Source organism: Scophthalmus maximus, chromosome 11 (assembly GCF_022379125.1).
Source record: "Scophthalmus maximus strain ysfricsl-2021 chromosome 11, ASM2237912v1, whole genome shotgun sequence".
NCBI lineage: Eukaryota > Metazoa > Chordata > Actinopteri > Pleuronectiformes > Scophthalmidae > Scophthalmus > Scophthalmus maximus.
Window position 1 is genome coordinate 18799545 of NC_061525.1, and position 12999 is coordinate 18812543.

At 47.1% G+C, this 12999-nt stretch overlaps 1 long non-coding RNA gene across 1 annotated transcript; it reads left to right on the top strand.

Annotated features, from left to right (window-relative positions):
• Nucleotides 1-769: 769 nt before the first annotated feature.
• LOC118299467 lies at nt 770-6196 on the top strand. Its single transcript, XR_004789861.2, has 3 exons — nt 770-1557; nt 3142-3240; nt 4278-6196. It is a non-coding gene; the product is annotated as an uncharacterized LOC118299467 (long non-coding RNA).
• The last annotated feature ends 6803 nt before the right edge of the window (nt 6197-12999 follow it).

The following is a 12999-nucleotide window of genomic DNA, read 5'->3' on the forward strand; positions in this document are numbered from 1 at the left end:
TTACTCTGGTGGGGCTGCCAACACTCAGGCGGAGCATTTCCTGTCTTAATACAGTAAGGGGGGAGGGGGGGGGGGGGGGATTTCCATATGGCCAAATAGGTTCAGGCTTGAGATACCGCACATCCTTCAGTCTCTCCATCCTTGTCTCACTATACCTGTCTAATCTATTCTTTGTTGTTAACATCTAGCAAATTAATCTTTACTTCATCCCAGGCTCCGATCCAAAATCAGATTATAATCCTTTGATCATTAAATCTTCCAGTGAGAGCTGAACTAGACGGTGTCAGACTGATCTTTTGCATGGCTAGGCAAGGTGTTTGCATTTGAGCCGTCCCAGAGCCAGATTCCCCGTCTGTAGTGCTCGCTGCGGATCATACTTAATTAACACATACGGCTACACACACACACACACACACACACACACACAACCCCCTAATTCAGCTCTGAATGCATTCTTTTGGTACCACAAAGTGCACATTAACACATCCCTAAAACCTGACATGTACTCTCACTCCCTCCCTCGAGTCCCCATCACACAATTGTTTGCTGTACTGGTTGTGGTGTTGTTGGCTTCATTTGAATCCCCAGCTACTAATTAGGCATTTGTTTTGAATCTTTCTCTTGATTTCGCCTGGTTGTTACTTTTCCCACATTTGCATGTGAAGCGCGGGGCACGCCCAGCCATTAAAACTATCTCAGGGCTCTCGGGGAGAACGACACATCAATGACACATGACGGAGAGAGAGAGAGAGAGAGAGAGAGATGACAGATTATCAAAGCCACATTCCTCAGAGGTTGAGAAGGAGGAGCGACGCAATGACAAATGTGTTGTTATTGAGAATACAGAGCCCCGTTCACAGGAGAAGTCCACGCAGTCGCACATTCAAAACTCCTTCGGCGCTATCGCAGAGAGCTAATACGAAACAGACGAAGACACACTGACATGACCTCAGCAGAAATGTCGACGGAGGGTGTGATTTTTCTGGTGCAGCGTTGGGCCCACGACGTCATTTCCCACGTCTGAGTCAAAGTGGGACACTGGCCGTGAGACTAAAGATACAGCGTTGTGTAAATAAAGCTTGCTGCGCGATGCCAACTTTAGATTCCCACTCATCAGCGAGACGTCGTGAAAGGTCCCTCAGTTCCAGCCCGCCGGCATTCACGCTGCAAACAGAACCACGGTGACGTATTCACCACACACTGGTGTGCACTCGGCAAACTACACACATCACCTGTGCGTGTGTGTGTGTACTCCTACGTGTGTGGCCGCCGTGTTGCCTTGACAACCTGCTGCCGTTTCCCTTTTTGCTTGCCCTTGGAGCCGAGGGCCGATTCACACCAACGCAGGAGCAGGAGTCGGATCAGAGGGAGGACGGACGCCGGGCGTCGGCCCCCGGGCCTTTCATCGGCGCCACTCGAGGGAACGACACCCACGGCTCTCCCACCTGCTTCTCACCTGTCAGGCAGCGTGTGTGGTCCGATGGTGCTGATATGTCCACGGGGAGGGAAGAAGGAAATGTTGCCTCATCTCAGAGAGTGGTTGAGCTGCTAAACAGAGTAAGTGCAGGTTTGAGGTCGGCTCTTGTAGCTGCTTTGGCTTTAAGTAAAAAAAAGGGATACTTTAAAGGACCGCTTGATACCCCCCCCCCCCCCCCCCCCCACTACTGTCAGGTAAACGTCAGTACGACCACCAGCTAGCCCGGCTCTGTCCACACGTAACAACGCCCACCCACCAGCACCTCACGCTCAGTAAATATCATGTTAAATCTCTTTTGGTTTATCTGTAGAAATAACTGCAGGGGGCCGTTTCGCAGGGGTTGAGAGCAACCATGCACCCATTGGACAGTTCAAGCTGTCAATCAAACAGTCACGCGCTTTATCGTCTATTTGACTCTGAATGGGAACGTGATTTAACAGGTGATCGTCATGCTGTGAGGAAGGGGACTTGAAACTAGAGATTATAGGCCCATAAACTCCTCAGGAAAATGATTTCTCATAGACTTCTTTAGAAACAGACTCCGTTTGCAACCAGTGGTGTCGCCCTCTTCCACGTCCGCTAAAGAAAGGGATTAAACATAACGCTCAAATTGTTGAGCATTATGACATTAAACTCCTTTTTTTTTTATAACCCAAAGGGCTCAGGGCCAGCCACAGAGCGGTTGCCATGAAACTGGTGTGGATATGCTGTTTTGCAGCCGGGGACATCTGGTTCAAGGGCAAGAAAAGGACAGAAATGTAAAAGAAAAGACAATGGAGCAGCGCCAGGCGGCGATATCTCCCACCGCACCACAGTCATAACCTGGTGTTTGTTTTTCTGGGCATGTATAATGTGGGAAGTGTTGTTCCAGATGTCAGAACAGATGCAAGAATTCGAAACGAGAGAACAAAGGAATCATATCGTGAAATGACCAAGCGGGCCTTCTATTGTGTTATAACACAATCTAATCTTGCCTTTTATAAGAGTATTGTTTTAGTTATTTAAAGTTATTTGATCAGAAGCTATAGGGCCACTGTGACTCAGGAGGTAGAGTCGTGTCCGATCCCGGCTTCCTTTTAGTTTCGCATGCTGATGTGTCCTCGAACAAGACACTTAACCCTAAATTGCCTCCGACGTCTCTTCCAGCCGTGTGTGAACGTGACAGGAAAAGGCGCTCTGTGTGGCGGGTGAGACTAGAAAAGCACTATATAAATATAGTCCATCACAACATGCTATACACAATATGTATTCTGCCAATCATGCAGGTTTCCACTTTGTCCCACAAACACCGTCTTACCGGGCGGCTGTGTTTGTCAGTCAACAACATTTCGCTTGTGAGTACAAACACAGCTCAATACTGAGTCAGTGAAAAGGACCTGGAACACCCGCGGCCCTCCACAACGGAGAAGAGCCAAGAGCGTTTGGATTAGACACAGAGCAGGTAGACTCGCCCCCCCCCCCCCCCCCCCCCGGGGAATACAGCAACCTGTTCCGGGAAGGCCTGGTATTACTCCCCCTCCATATCTCCCTTGTTTAGGGTGTGTAGGATATTTGCCAGAGTACCAGACTCTGAGCCCCCACCTTTAGCACCTTGTCAATCTACAGTGTGTGTGTGTGTGTGTGTGTGTGTGTGTGTGTGTGTGTGTGTGTGTGTGTGTGTGCAGTTCAATCAGGCGGGACATCGTGACTGCCAAACCAATATCAGATGATTGGGGGCCCTGACAGCTCCGAGGCCCGTTGCCAAGGTTTGGATGCATCGTTGGGTGAGTTACACCCCCAGGCATCGGGTGATATTGGTTTTTAATCAATCATATGTATACATATAAAATTGCATACTACTATTGGTAATACACAAATGTATCAAGTTTGTTCAACTTAAAGTCAAAAATTGTCTTAACTTGTTCACTTTAAAGCCCCAGTGTGTAATTTTCTGGCGGCATCCGGTGGTAAAAGTTGCAAACCGCAGCCAACGGAGCGACCGACGGGGGACACTTTCTGGTGGTGCGCCGCTGCCACCATTTCCGTTTCCCCCCCCCTGGCAGCGTCTGAAAACTCAACGCGAATGCGACGTACGCTGGACCGTTTTGTGCACCAAGCGTACTCGACACGACGTAGCAGACACGGAGTCGGGTCCACCTGATGTGACTTTATTTAACTAATTTAAGGTCGACGAACAACACATCGGTTCTTTGTTGCAGCTGACTGCACATATATGAACGCACAGATACGGACAACATATTCAACGTCGGTGAAAGAGTTCATCCAAATATTACACACTGTAGCTTTGAGCCTTTCAAACTTTATAGTATATACATGAAAGTCGGGCCACTTCAGCTCCAGATCACGAAGCAGGGTGCAGAGCTTGCGGCGCTGACTGCAGAGGGCAGGAATGCAGGCCTGCTGCGGCTGGTTAGCCAGTCGCAGCTACGCAGCGTGCAGCACAGTTCATAAAGTGCAGTCTGTGCTTGTTCTGTTACATGGTCTGTTCTCCTCTGGTCTCCAGGATAATCAGGACGAATGGTGAGCAGCTGTTTGTTTTTTTTCCTCCTTTTTTTTTGGGGAGGGGGTGTGAGAGTGAAATAGTGGAGTTTTTACATGGGAAAAGAATGTGGACGAAATGGATGGAAAGGGAACATGCCTGCAGGCAACAACAAAAAAAAGAAAGAGCTCCAGCCTGATACTGAGGCGATGCAGCGACACAGGAGGGAAAAAGCGCACGGGCAACATAGAAAGATAAAGTTACACGTTGTTGGATATGGTTTCTGTTAAAGATAATCTTTGTGATTTCTCCTCTTTCAAGGGACTCTCCAGGAAGAGGAGCGGCGCGACAAAGGTCACCGCGGCAGAACCGCTTGAAGTCGTTTTGCGTAGGACTCCCCCGAGATCCCCCGTGCGATATGACTCACGGCCGTGGCAGCGAGATGTGGCGCGTTGCACTGAGCCGCGGCATCGCCGGCCTGCAGTCGTTTCAGGGCGCGGAGTGATAATAAGATCATATATTCTGTCCAATTCACTGCGCTTATCTCTGTCTCTCTCTATCCATCACGCTCCCATCCATGGCAATCCTCTCTGACCCTTTTTTTGTTTTGTTGTCCTCCAATCTGACGGCCACCAGTCTCCTTCAGTCACATCCTCTCTCCTGTAATTCCCCTCACTATCTCAGCCGGCAGGTCTCCCTCTTTCCTGCCTGGGTGACCGCTGTCCCAGCGAGGAGGGAGCGATGGGACGGCGGCAGCAGAGCGGAGGGGAGGAGGTTGAGGGACAGAAAACAGGGAGCAGTGAAAGTGGTGCAGAGGACGGAGGGAGGGAGGGAGGGACGAGTGTCCCAGACGTGCCACCAGGCTGTACACATTCCTCAGGGGCTGTGCATCCTGTTCCTTCGTCCCCACCTCCATCACACTCACCACGCTGCACGTACACAGGCCTCACACCCTCCAGACCCTGCACCTCCACCCACAATGGTGCCCACTCTTCCTCCGGCGAAATGCTCCCCACAGGACAGGAAATGGTGACTCTCTCTTTCTCTCTGTTTGTTCTGCACGCCGCTCGCTGCAGAATAAGCGCATGTATATTATGAAGTCTAATCCTGCAGGACATTCTGACAGTTCCGGTTATTGGTATTTTCAACAAGATTTGGATGATTGAACAATGAAGTCTGAGTTACGAATCTGTTACAATAGATGAATGATTCCCAGCTTACTACCAGTACTTCCATCCCGTTGATTTTTCTTTCATCATGAGTGAAGCATATGTTTGGGCTCATCTGTGTCGCCCGCGGCAACATTGGCATACTGTAATTTCTCCTCCGATTCAGTCCAGTCCCGGTCACTCTGGGTTATTCACAGAGTTTGTTGTGCACAGTTGTCAAAGCAACTATTTCTTGCGGCAGAAACTATTTGCGAGGGGAATTGTTTGCAGTTAGACCTGTGACGGGAGTAAAATGGTTTTTGAATGCTGAGGAGTTTTTTATCTTTTTTATTTCAGCCCCTGCGATGAAATTTAATTCTGTAATAAGAAGTGCATTTTTGTCGAATTAGTCATTTTAGGTTTTCAACTTGCATGTGAAAATGTTCCATGTAACCAATATACAATTAGCCTTGCAGTTATTTCAACCAAGCATGAAATAATAAGCCACTCCTCCAACACAGGGATGTTGTGTTATGTGTAATCAACTACACACTAATTATAACCACTGTCAATCGTTACAGAATGTTCACTAATGACAACATGGGCTTGTTCAAACTGGGATTTTGGACGATGGGTAGCTAGTTAAATCTTATCTGTAACTATTCATTGAAACCTATAATCTATCAAGGTGTTAAAGGCACAAGCCAATCTTTCAAAAAAACACTCCATTCCAAAGACACGCCGCCCTGTTACTCGTTGCTGCGTTTGAAAGTAGAGCGCACAGAGTTTCTGTGCGGTGAAATGTGCTTTATGAATAAAATTACAACTGTGTGGGCACTATGGTTCCTTCCACGGAGCAGAGGAGCTTCTGTTCCTTTCTCGGGTACGAGAATAGACTCTAACCCATTTAGTCTCGGTTGCAGACTCTGATGGAGGAACAGGACATACAAGTTCATTTATCATGCCGGGAGCGGCCATTAAGAAGCAGCGCGGGACATGATGTCAAAGTAGGATGGGTGCGCTGATTCATCGCCAGTTGTCATTTTTGGCAAACGGGCGGAATTTTTTGTCATTGTGTGGCCTAATTGTTTGAGGTGTACTAGCGTCTGGGTAAATAAACGGGCGGAGAAGATTTACAACGTCGTGGGTGTGAGAGATTCAAAAGTGTCTGAGCGCAACGGACAGATGAAGAACTCTGAGTTGTGAAAAGCCTGTGTGTGTGTGTGTGTGCGTGTGTGTGTGCATGAGGCTGTAATCCTTGAGGCCTGAGGGAGGTGCACACACATTCAGCCTTTTCCTGTTGCTTCCCATTAATTCCACCTGTATACACTGGGAATGAGCCCCTGCTGGCCCTCACCCTTCCTGCCTCCTCCCTCTCTCCCTCCCACTCCTCCCGGACCCTAAATCCCCAGATGTAGGCTCACCGAACACCCAGAGAAATCTCTCCCTCTCTCTCTCCCTCCCTCCCTCCCTCCCTCCTCCCCCCCCCCCCCCCCCCCCTCCCTCACCGCACATTGTGTTCTCAGCCACAGCTCCACATGACCCGGTCTGAATGGGCGGACGGGATGAGCATATTCCTTCTGCAAATCCCCATGTGAATGGACATTGCGTCGGAACGTGTTGGACGGCGACCACGTGGCTGCTGAACTTTCGAAAGTGTTACCATGGGAATGAGCTTTGGCACAGCACACCCGGGGCTCGCGGCGCTGAGGTGTTGCTGGCTTGCGCTGAAAAAATTGCATTGTGTGTGTGTGTTTGCACTGTACACACACGCACGCATGCACGCGCACGCACACACAAGGAAACAACATAATGTTGAGGGTTGGGGAAAGTCACATTAAGAATCGTTTGAATCACATAACCTGATTACCAACGTAATCAGATTCCACTCAGCAGTATAAATAAATGGAGACAAAGAAAACAAAAAATAACTATATTTCAGATTACATGTTTTTAATGCAATCTGTTACACATGACATGTCTCCTTCTGTGAATATTAAAGTATGTGTTCGACCTTTAATCCAATAGTAAGACCTGTGGGTTGTCAATTTTAACGTGTGTAGTGTGAGAGACAATCGCCAGGCGAGCCTGTCTGGTTGCACGTAACATTCGGAACATGTAATCCAGAGAACAGGAGGAAAAATAAGAACAACGCCACCTGCTCATTGTGCTGTCCATTGCGCAACAGCGGATACCGATTCCAAATATGGCCGTGCCCTAAAAGAGACACTAGGAAGAGATCTTAAAATGTATCATTAGATGCAAAGAGGTTTGCCAATTTTTTCAAAATCCCTTTGATTCTCAGACCCGTCCTGCTGGTTTATGACTCAGTGTTCAGCACCAGACAACACAGGGGTGAGTGTTTATCAAGATGGGACTTTGCGCATGTGTACCGTCCTGGCATGAGAGTCAAATCAGATTCCAAGTTCTTCGGTGCGGTTGAAAGAAATGTCACGCCCCCCCTCTGAGGAGAACGTGTGAGCGTGTGTGCTTTTTAAATTTAAAAAAAAATAATTCAAATATATGAAGAACGAACAATTAAAAAAACCAATGTGTTCAAACGACTGTCAGTAATAAACACGACTACAGGGGGGAAGTTTCCAGGTGGGTGAGAGACGAGGCCCGGTTCACTTTGGGCACGTGAAGTGGTGAATAATTGAGTTTATACAAACAAGCTGCTCTCTCGCCGCTCTCATGTCTGAGCCATGACTGACTGCGAGAGGGGATCATGATGTTTTAACATGTGCTTGTTAAGCCTCAATTATTAAGGCAGGATCCACAGCGCCGTGGCACGGCTAACCTTTTGAACTCGCCACAGACGAGTTTGCTTTGCATGCATACTGGCATGCGTGCGCCTGCACGCACGCACACTCCATATGGCACAATTAACCTTTTGAACTTCAAACAGACAGATGCACATGAAAACACATGGATACACACACACACACACACACACACACACACACACACACACACACACATAAATGCACGTCCTTGGACTCGTGTGTGAGAATGTCGAAGGACACTGAATAAGTTCCATATAAGAAGCCGCCTTTCCTGTCTTTCTTCCTCGAAAGGCCGCGTTATACACGGGTTGGATCGGAGGCCGCCGGACTCTCGCGCATTGGAATGAGAGAACGCGGCAAAAGAGAGAGGGAGGTTTTTTCGGGGAATGGTGGAAACCTACGTTTTCCACGCTTGTAGTTTCCTCGTCAGCGTATCATGGCATACAGAACACAAAGAGCAGCATCTTAGCAGAGTTTCGACATTCCATATCTTCACATGGTTTCAACATTTGCTTAAATGTGCAACTTTGCATACATTTGTTTGCATACAAGGAGATCTGCCAAACGGTCACGTCTTCCTCCCTCTATCTACTCTTAGATAGCAATTTCTTTACTAACATTTTCCTGAGGTGTGTCTGGCCCCGTTGCACTACTGCCATTCATTCAGTAAAAATGAGGCCCAGTGCCCCGCATGCATATCGAGGAGCCCTTTTCCTTCCAAAGCCGACACGTCGGGTGGCAATAGCTTCTTTGAACTCGCTTCTCAGTGATGGAGCAGAACAGTGCGCGCACAGCGACATCAACATGTCGCTACCGCTCAGGTCTGTCATCACAACACAATGCGAGTATGATAATGTTCTGCGGACCCGGCGGGACAGCTGTGGTGTTGGGGCCATGCCAGATCCCAAGCCAAAACCCACGAAAAAAAAAGAGATATTCAAACTGGCATCATTCACACTTTACGAGCACGGGGTGTTGACATCAACCTTAGAGTCAGAGATTTGCAAATCCAATTAGCCCGTTAGAGTGTTTTCGCCGCCTAATCCGCACACTGTGTGTGTGTGTGTGTGTGTGCGTGTACTGAACACTACTACTGTCCAGCTCTGACCTACAGTCACTGCTGAACGTTACCAGACCCGCAAACCTGAGAACCGAGAAGCCATCGCGCATGTTCACCACCGCATACGTCTCCAGTACTACTAAAGGACTAGTTCACTTTGATTTGAATCTTCCTCCTCCTCCTTCCTTGTGACCGTCTCCTGTCCCCCTCCCTGCCGGACTCAAGTCCTCTGAACCGCGCCTAGATGTCGGCAGACGTCGGACAAACTCACGGAGACAGAGTTCCCTTCGCTTCGTATCCGCTCAGTTTAGTGATGTTGTTCTTTTTTTCCTTTCTACTTTCATGTCTCGTCATGACACCGCTCGCCACACAGTGGGACGGGGTCGCACCAGAGGGAGATGTCAACACCTTCCCAAAAGGAAGGAAATCAGACTCCAGGGGCTCGGGGGGGGGGGTTTGGTATCATTATCGTTTCTGACTATCATGCCGAGTCTCGGCACAGGCACCGGTGTTACCTGCTTCTTTTTTGTCGGTGTGGTTTCACATGACAAACACAAGATGCAAACCCCCTTGTCTAAAGGTTTTTGGGAAGTTTCAAAGTTCCCTTTTTCACAAGAATCATCATCCGTTGTGGTGAACTTAACCAACCAACAGTCTTGCGAGCGAAGACAGGTGAACCTTTTGCGTGTCCGTTTGGCCTGTTAGCTTTCAGGGCCTTCTACCACCTGTTATGAAATTAAAAAAAACAACTTGCTGGCTGGAGTAAATTACCACTCGACGCCGTTTCCTAAATCTTTTACAGTGTTAAGGGGAAGTAGTAAAATGACAGGAAAAAACAAGAAAAGAAAAATAATGAGACAACAGAAATAGGAGCTGGAGGTGATTAGAAAGCGACGAACCAAAGGATGCAGAAACAGTAATACGAGCCACTAAATGATCAGAAGACATGTGGGTCATAAGCCCCCTCTCAGATTTACCAGGGGATCGTGTGCGAACGCACTGCGCTCATCTTTTTCCGTGTTCATGCAAAAACGGTGCCTAAAGCTCCGCCCGAGGCCGGGGTCTTAAAGGTCACGATCTCTGTGACGCTTTAGAAGGTCGCGCAAAGTTCATGACACAAGCCCGACCATATTTGGCAGCTGAGTTTCTTAAAGGCTTAGAGCTGAAATTTGAAATGATAGAGAGCAAAGGGAGAAGAAGAAGAAAAAAAAAGACGGAAACTGGAATGTTCATTGGTTGCAGCTGGGCATCGCCGGAGCAATATGGAAGTGGGCTTGATGCAGGAAGTGTGTGTGTGTGTGTGTGTGTGTGTGTGTGCTTGCGTGTGTGTTTGTGTGTGTGTGTGTGTGTGCATGGATTCATATGTGCATGCATGTCCGCGTGTTTATTCACACATGCGTGTGAGAGACGAGGCACAAAGATATTTGGTTTTAATACAGACCAAAGCTCAGCTATTTCAGATACGCGTGTGTGCGTGTGTGTAAAAAATAAACACATGTATGGGAGCACCAGTGTGCATGCGTGTCTGCATGCATGCCGGTATGTGTGTGTGAGTGACAGAGATATTAGAGCAATATGAAAAAGATTTAAGCCGGAAGTACGGGGCTGAGGTTGGAAAAACCTGTGTGGAGAGTTTTGGCCGAGCAGAACAGAGAAGCAGAGACGACCCGAACAGAGAAAAAAGGAGTCACTGAAAGCTCAATTTTAAAATCGTAAACACTGCAACAACAGAAAAAAAAAAATACCATTGAATTCTGAGAAATGCAATACTTGTGTTTTTAATTAATTAATTAAAGTACTGAAGTTGTGCGATTCCAAAAACTTCATTGGATTTGAAGCATTAAAGATTAAAATTAAAACTTGAAAATCGGTCTCATGATCAAAGAAAGACAAGTTCGGGGGGGGGGGGGGAGTACGGTAGGCTACTCTTTTACAATTTAGTGTTGAGCTCAATTTTAGTAATAAAGGTAAAAATGACACGATTATATCATATTGAATACTTAATATATAATAGAGAACAATAGAAAACATAGAAGAAATTGTGTAGGTCATCATTTTATGTGCAAAAAAACCCCTTTCCGAAAATAAACCTACTGAAAATTAAACTAATGCAAAGTGACTTTTTAAATTGCTTCATTTTATAAACACCGATCAATACGTTTCCTGCAAATACATAATTTTACGGGTGAAATTCGTCAGTGTTGGTGGACTCTGACTTTACATGTGTTTGACTTTCTCAGCAAGTGTTTCTCACGTGAAGAAAACGTGTGTGCGCGCGCTCGGTCCGTCGCTGTGCAGCAGATTCACTGAGGGAATGTTCTGCTGCTTTTCTCCTCTTATAACAGCATCGTCTGGTAGAAGTTGAAATATTACGACAAGTCTACAATCCCTGACGCTCAATCAACTGTGTGCTACGAAAGTGTCTCGTTCCTTTACAGCGAAAACCCCTTTTTTACACTTTGAATAATTTAGACCGGAAAGTTTAATGAGCTCGGTTCAAATTGATATGTGTGTGTGCACATTGGAACCTAATGTACAATGAGACTCTGAATAATGAATCCATCCATGATGAATAATGAATCCATCCAAAATTATTTGGGTGTGTCTTAGACGCCCGGTCTCTCTTCGGTCTTACTTTAGATGTGGAAGTAGCAGTGTGAGATTACACACACACACACACACACACACACACACACACACACACACACACACACACACACACACACACACACACACACACACACACACACACACACACACACACACACACACACACACACACACACACACACACACACACACTCACTAACAGTTATAAATTAACCTCATTTCCCCTCATTGTTTGTTTCCCCTGTGTGCTTCCATTGTCTCTCTCATCTCTGCTCTCCTCTTGTCCCCTCAGTACACAACTTCTCTCCATCTTATTTCTTCCTCTCGTCTTCTAACCTCGACCAGCAGGTCTACAAAGTAGTTTCTGTGCTTTGCTGTGCGCCAGCAGCAATTCCTGGAGGGCAGTCAGGCAAATAAACCCAACCAGTGCCCGCTGCATGACTCACACAGAGAGGGAGAGAGAGACAGAGAGAGACAGAGAGGGAGAGAGAGACAGAGAGGGAGAGAGAGACAGAGGGAGGGAGAGACAGAGGGAGGGAGAGGAGGGTAGAATCATTAAGATGAGAGGGCAAAAGGATTTTAGGCTGCTAAGAGCTGATGAGAGGGGGCAGGTTGGAAAAAGGAGATAGGAAAGGAGAGGGAAAAAGGGGAAAGAGAATGACAGGCTGTGAGAGAGATTAAGAGGGAGAGAGAGGGGGAGGGAGGGAGAGAGAGAGAGAGAGAGATGGGGGCAAACAGAGGGCAACCTGCGCGATCTTGCATGCACACGAGAGGAGCAGACAGGCACGCAGCTCAGCGAGGAGGCACGAACAGAGCAAATAACTCCTCCTCCTCCTCCTCCTCTTCCTGTCTCCCGTCCCCCCTCACCCCTCCGCCACAATGCGACATGTTGACCCGAGGCAGGGCGGGGGGGGGGGGGGGGGGGGGGGGCACAAAACCCTCTGACGGATGAGGACACCCCACATAAACATAGATGAAGTTGTTTTTTTTCTTCTTCTGATTAAAGGTACAACTTTTCAAATGCTCATATTTATCTGTGATTTGTTTTTTGCTAAGATACCACCTTGATTATTATTAATTATTATCATTATTTGTATTTTTCAAAATAATACATTTAACATAAGAATTTGGAATGTCTATTATTATTATAATTACAATTATTATTATTATTATTATTATCTGTTATTTTGCTGGTCTGAAGGAAGTGGAATTTAAGCATATAGATTCTTCAGATACTTGAATCAGCAAATACATCGACCGACGTGTTTTTAAAGGAATAGGTCACCAATGTGTGACTGTGAGCAGTGAGAATGAGATACGTGTATTTTCCAAAATGCAAACTTCCACCAAATGCACAAAAAAGATAAAAAAGAATGAAAATGAAATTCTGAGGACATGAGCACATTGTCCTCAAAGGTAGCCGTGGCCCTGGGAACAAA